A 7,396-nucleotide genomic window follows, 5' to 3' on the forward strand; every position below is an offset into this window, starting at 1 on the left:
GATCTAGGAGCTTGAGTAAGTTCAGAGATTCCCAAGTTGAAGTAGGTTGAAGGTTAGACTCTTGAATTATATCTGGCCTTCTGAATTGGTTTAGATGCTGGGGACCCCTGACATTGCACAAGAAGGGTATTCACAGACCCATCTGAGGGTGTGAGGGTTGGGGAAGTCTGTGTCAAGGTACTAGGTCAAGGGTCAACAAGGATGAGGGAGCTCAAGAGAAATTTGATACAAATTTTCCCTTTTTGACTATTTTGTGAGAGACTAGCTCTGGCATTTAGATGAAAACAAAAATATTTCATGATATTTTTCCAATTCCAAGGTAGTTGAAAAAATAGGCGAATGATTATCCTCATTGGGATGCTTTGGATAAAATTTATCTTTAGTAAGAGCAATAATACCTTTAGACTGTTACATTTTTTTTCTTCTAGCACCTTTATCCATCATCCATCTAGATATTCCCAATGAGTAATTCATAAATTTTGGAGGGAGTTAAGTATTTGTAGAAAACATATTATTACTCAGGTATATTTAATCTCATATTCAGCCAAGTAGACAAGCAATTCAATTAATCTTTTATCTTATAAAAATTTGGGGGATAAATAAGATATTGCTTTTATTCTACATACATACACATGTGGATTTAATATTATTTATTACTATAATATATCATTATATTTTCAATGTTGTACTGTTACCCACTGTCTTATATCAAGAACCAAGTGACCTAATCTTTGGTGGTCCTCATTTACCACCAAGAAATATTCTGAGGAAATATTTCTCCTTTTTTGTTTACCACAAGGTGGTTTTGGTATTGTTACCAAATATTTTTTATATATTTTTCCATAATGGTGCCTTTTCAGTTTAAAATTAGCTAGAGCACATGATATTTTAAGGAGCTTTGTTTTCGAGAGGAATGTCTTTTCCTGAAAATATTTACCACTGGAGGCATCAAAAATGTGTTTGTCTTAAAATTAGCTCTAAAAACACATATTTAAGTTATTTAATCTGAAATATAATGGATTTGCCTGAAAAACAAAAATGATACTTTTTCTTTGGAACTCCAGATATAACACAGTTTCTCAGAAGTCAAGAGAAGCTCTAGTTTGAGAACAATGCTGTCCTTACCTTTACTCTAGGGAGACATTAAATTTGCTTTAGGGATAAGAAACAAAGGCAAAATGTTATTGTCTTAGTAACATTTTCACCAAATTATTTAAGAAGAATTTCCTATTTCTTAAAACATTTCTAAGGATTAATTTAACAATAACAACCATCTTCCAAACACCAACTTTAAAATTAATTTCTGTGAGTACCAAATTTACTTAGAGCATAGGTCATTAGAAAAAGATGAAATAGAATCCAAAGCAATAATGTTGACTCAGTGGTAGGCATTTTCAGTTGGAAAAAAACATGTTTTATTTCAACATGAATCAGCTTTAAGTTTTAGGTTCAGACATTGACGAAGGTCAAAAGGTTATGATTCATTTCCTGTCACTATGCTGCCTGTTACAAAGATTTCTGGAAGTGACTGACAATGGCAATAATCATGTAAATGTCTTGTTTGTGTGGCATGAGCAAATATAACATAGGCTCAATACCATGAAGTGTTTTGATTATTAGAAATCTTCACAGCATACAAGTGAGAGGACCAAAAATATAGCACTTTATTTTCCCAAACATTCACAAATATGATGTAGGGGAAAGAGGGTAAGATAAACATGTAAGGTCTGGTCATGGTAGGATGTATCTTTTCATCCATACATAGGTGGATATTTTTGGATACTTAGTGATGTTATATTGGCTTTAGCTTGCTCTTATAATAGCTTCTATCTTCTTTAAGTGGCCTTTATTTTTCTAAAAGTACATTACAATAGACTTCCTCTTCTGTGGCTAATATTTTCTATTACATTTTTGGACTAAGATTTATCTATCTTAGAGCAATGAGATATTAATTCTCTAAGTTCTTACGTGGGCTAGATATTTGTCAAGGCCATGAAGACTGAAATTTACATGGCAGGCAAACTTTCTAATACCTTCTTGAAAATGCCCTTCCTTTTAAACCTCTCTACTGGAAATGAGAGAATCATGCCCCTTTGCAAGTGAGGTGGCCTGGAAAAGAGAAAAGAGTATGGATCTCAGCGATTCTGAATTCTGGTCAATTACATAGCTGAAAAAATTTATGTGAATCATTTTACTTCCATATATCTCCTAGGTAAGAGGGAGAATAAGAATAGTGGGTCCACTGAAAAATTTAAATTCTAGAAAAATTTAAATTCTATTAAGTTTGTAAAACATTCAGTATAATGCCTGGAATAAAATGACTGTCTATGAAATACCTGAGATAGTTTTTATTAACACATTTTCTGGTTCCTGAAAGGTGAAATTTAATGTGAGCACACTTGTAAGACTTCACAATAGCATCTCTTTAGCAAAGGCTTGCTTCTAACAGACTTGATTTGTCTATGAATTGATGGATAGCTAGTCTACGCAGTCACTGGTGTTCATGTATGAAGTGTGCTTCTGGTAAACTGCTTTTGGAGAAGAGTATGTAGATAACTGGACCACAGTGCTATCAGTTCCAAATTTTACTTCAGAATACTTCTTCTTAATTTTATATTTAATATTATTAAACATCCTTAGCATGGTACCAAAATTGGCCCAAATGGTTTCTTCACTCTTTGGATGTCTGTTCTCAGGAAGACAATAGAGAAATGGTTTCAGGTAGAAACCTCTGCAGCAGTGTACATAAACTCATCCAGATCGGTGTAGATCTGAGACCAAAATTATTTCAGAAATTTTCATAGTTTGTTACTCATTAACTTTTCAAAAGTACATACTAAAAGTTAATTTTAAATCCAGCATTTATTGATTCATTCATTATGTGCCAAAATAGGATTTTTAGTAATTCCGAGATGTTCTCAGAAATAATGAGACTTGGCTAAAGACATGCAGTGCCTAAACTTTGGTCTTTGAAAAGTTTAACATGCACAGCTGGGTCTTGTTATTGGTGCCAGTGGAATTTGTAGCACTATCTGTTTTATGATACTTCCATACCTACTTTTACCCTATAAGGTAAAGACTCAGACTCTAAATGTGTATTATATATAGGCCTATGTTTAGCAGCAAAATAATGAATTTTGCAAGCCAAAGACAAATTCAGTCTCCAAATGCTGTTTTTGAAAAGCAGTGTCTAAATATTTGCTGCCCAATGTCATCATAATGTTGTTGATTAAGATAATTCCAGCCTGTTTTTGTAAAGCCATTATGTAAAGCCAGATTTCTATTTTTAATACATCTAAAATACTTATATATATAACTTAGACTAAAATAAAATGAAAGCTTAAGTATTGTAAGGACATTGATGAAGTGGCTCAATTTCGTTAAAGTTTATAAAGTCATGCCCCTAAATCTGACTTTCCACACAGTGTTGAGGAATTTTTCAAATAACAAGTCACATTAAAAAAATAAAACTTCTAATTAACCTGCTTATAATTGATACTCTTCAAGAAGCTTCGTGACCCATAGATGTTTCTTCCTCTCTCGTAGCTGTCTTGACCATGTGGGGTTGGATCCCCTAAGAGGCCATTTTTGTGCCATGTGACCCAGCCTTCTTGGCCATGGCTGAGTGATGGGGAAGTACCAGGCCTAAGCTGTCCTATCAGTGTTTTTCTCCTAATTTGGTTGTTGTTTCTTTTAAAATAGGTCAGGGAAACAATTTTTCATAGGAGACCTTGGTGGCCTCTATCACGGCAAGGGTCAGTGCACAATTAAGATAATGCAGCCAGCTAGCCGAGAGGGGTGGGAAAGAGCTCCTTTGACTTTGAGTCCCTCTGTCTAGGTTTTTGGAGGACTAAATATAGCCCTATCTTTCCTTAGGGTTGAAAAATTGAGTATCTAAAAAACTTCTCTTTTCCCAAATTATTTTCAGTATAGCATCGTTCAGTAAGTATAGTAATTGAAATAGTTATGGCTGATTCAAAAACCATAAATAAGACTTACACTAGCTACCTATCTAAAATAAAATTGATTCCATCACTTGCCCCTCTTATTCTGAAAAATTATACATTTTTACATTTGATTGATTTTCTATCTCACTCCACTAGAATATAAGCCTACAAGGGCATGCTTTTTCTTTGTTGTTCATCGTCATTCTTATTGTGTCTAAACTAGTGAAAGGCACAGGGCAAACTTTTCAGTAAACATTGGTAAGTAAATAAATTACCTAAATTTAAAGATAGTCATCATCAATAAATCCCTTTTCTGAGGGAAGGGAGGAGGTATTTGTCTCTGTGAAATATGAGTGGATTAAAAAAATGAGTGTGTATGTGAGTGTGTTTGAACTGATAAATAAGAGGATAAAAATAGAAATAATCTTTTTAATTAATGATGGATGACTCCTATGACCTGGCTAACCTATATCCTTTATATCTTTGCTAATGTAAATTTTTTTAAGGAGGAAGACTTTCCTAAGCCCCCAATTAGATTAGAGCTTCTAAGTGCTTTCTCATCAGAGGAAATATTACATTGTATTGAATTTGCTTGTTTGCTCGTCTGCCTCTCTGCACTCTACCCTTTCCTCCACTTCTAACACCCCCACCCCCACCACCATCATCACTATCACGACGACCATCACCACTCTCACCGCCATCATGACTACTACCACCATCACTATTCTCATCACCATTACCATCACCTTCACCATTACCAGCATCACCAGCATCACCACCATCACTACCACTTTTGAAGAGTGTAAGTCCCTTGAGATCAGGGGCCATGTGCTAGCATGTAAACAAGGATCGTTTTTGAAGAATAATGCTTGAATGCCTATCACAGTTTGAAGCAGAAATATATGGTTAATATCTCTAAAATTTAAATAAAAAAATTTCCTTATGAGATTCTAGTCTTGTTCTCTTTAGGAAAAAAAAAATACTTGAATTTACAAATTTTTTAATTTCAAATGTATGTAGATGTTGTGATTAATGTAATACAATTTTATTATTATTTTTTAATTTAGTTTCAAGTATACAGTACATTGGTTAGACATCTAGACAGTTCATAAAATGGTCCCCACAAATGCATCCTCCCTCTCCTGACCCTCCACCTAGCCATCATATTAATGCTAACTGCATTCCCTATGCCGTGCTCCCCATCCCCGTGACCATCCTTCAGCTACTAATTTGTACTTCTTTAACCATTCACCCTGTTCTCCCATTCCCCCAACCCTCTCTCCTCTCTGTCCATCACCAAATTGTCCACTATATTTGTGAGTTTGTTTTTGAGTAGTTTGTTCTTTTTATTCCTTAGATCCTGCATATAAGTGAAATCATATAGTGTTTATCTTTCTCTGTCTGACTTAAATACCTTCTAGGTCCATCAAAGCAACTTTTTGATACACGTTTTTCCTTCTTAAAGAAGTCCCTCCAACATTTCCTGTAGTACTGGCTTGGTAGTGATAAATTTCTTTACCTTAATTTTGTCTAGGAAGCTCTATCTGTCCTTCAACTCTAAATGATAGCTTTGCTAGATAAATTATTCTTGGTTGTAGATCCTGAGTCCTCATCCTGTCAAATTTTTTTGCCAAACCCTTCTGTCTTGCATAGTTTCTTTTGAGAAATCAGCTGCCAATCTTATGGGTATTCCCTTATAAGTAATTATTTGTTTTTCTCTTTCTGCTTTTAATATTCTTTCTTTGCATTTAAACTTTGGCATTTTAATTATGATGTGTCTTGGTGTGGGCCTCTTTGGATCCCAGATTTTTTGAATTCTTTGAGCTTCCTGGGGTTTTATGTCCATTTCCTTCACCAGGTTAGGGAAATTTTCCATCATTATTTCTTCAAACAGCTGTTCAACATCTTGATTTTCTTCTGTTATCCTGATCAGACAGATATTTGGAGCCTTAATAGTGTCCCATATCCTTCTTAAATTATTTTTATAGTCTTGGCATCTTTTTTCTTGCCATTATGATTGAATGTCCTGATTGGCTGTCCTGTCCTCTAAATAGGGCATTTAATCTTCTTCTTTATTGACTTTGTTTATTCCTTTGTTTATTCCATTTAATATACTTCTCATCTCAGATAATGTGTTTTCCATTTCAGACTGGTTCTCTTTTGTAATTTCCATTTCCATTTTTATGTTTTTTATCTCTTTGTTGAAATTCTCTACACTTCTCAAAAGATCAATGAGCATCTTCGTAACCAGTGTTTTGAACTCCTCATCTGTTAGATTACTTGACTCCATTATATCTGGATCTCTGTTGTGTCCTCTCATATGGTTTTTGCTTCTTTGTCTTCCTATTTTGGCTGCCTTTCTGTGTCTGTTTCTATGTATTAAGCAAAGCTCCTAAGTCTCCCAGTCTTATTACTGTGGATTTGTGAAATGGGTCTCTAGTGGCACAGTCCTAAGAGGGGTTCAGCTGCAGGCCAAATTTAGCCCAAGCTACCTCTCTACCCGTCTGGGGCCACCTGTTAAGATTCAGCAAGCAATCCACAGATGCTGTGCTTAGAGTAGCCTCAGAAGTGCACACCAGAAACCAAGGCCAGCTGCCTCCAGTGTGAGTCTAGGCGCTGCTCAGCAAGGAGCACCTGACTCTCTGAGGATACACCTGGACGAGGCTTGGGTGGGGCTGCAAGTTGAGGGAGACAGGGTTTCAGGGAATCCTCTGAGCAGAGCCACCTCTGTTATTCAGTTTGATGATGTCACAGCTATGGCAGCGTTGTGTCCATGCACTGATAGAGGGGAGGGCTCAACAGGGAACAATGGATACCGCTGGCACTTCTGCACCCAGTGAGTCTCCCTTTGGCCCTCATGCTAACAATGTCTCCCTGTAAATCCCTGGTGCCCCCTGCGTGCAGCCAAATCGGCAGTAGTGCTCAGAGCGAGCAGGTCCATCACCATGAAAATCTGCTTGCAGACTCTGCCCCTTTAAGAGGCGTCTGCCACAGCCGCAGCCGCAGCCGCAGCCCTTGCCCCCGCCTCCGCCTCTGCCTCCGCCTCCCTCAGCTGCTGGAAACAAGACAGCCCCGCATCCTGGCCCTGTTCTACCTTCTGCCGTTGCAGGGTGCTTTCCTGGATTTCTTCCTAGTTGTATGGCTTGTTCCTCTAGATCCCAGGCGACTTTTCCTTGCTGCTGCTCCTGTTTCTGTCACAACTGTGATTTGGTTGCCAGAGGGATGAACAGAGCTGCTATCATCTATGCCATTTTTTTCTCCTCCTTGATATCTTTATCTTTTGCTTTGATGCTGGGTTGCCCTAAATGGGGGTAGCAGGCAGTGCGGCAGAGATGGTATGTGAATGATAATTTGCTTACTAGTTTTTAAAATACACTCATATTAAATGAAAAAAAAATACACTCATATCTAAGGGAAGAATGATTTGCCACACTTTTTTTTGGTAATTT

Source organism: Pteropus alecto, unplaced genomic scaffold (genome assembly GCF_000325575.1).
Source record: "Pteropus alecto unplaced genomic scaffold, ASM32557v1 scaffold72, whole genome shotgun sequence".
Classification (NCBI taxonomy): domain Eukaryota; kingdom Metazoa; phylum Chordata; class Mammalia; order Chiroptera; family Pteropodidae; genus Pteropus; species Pteropus alecto.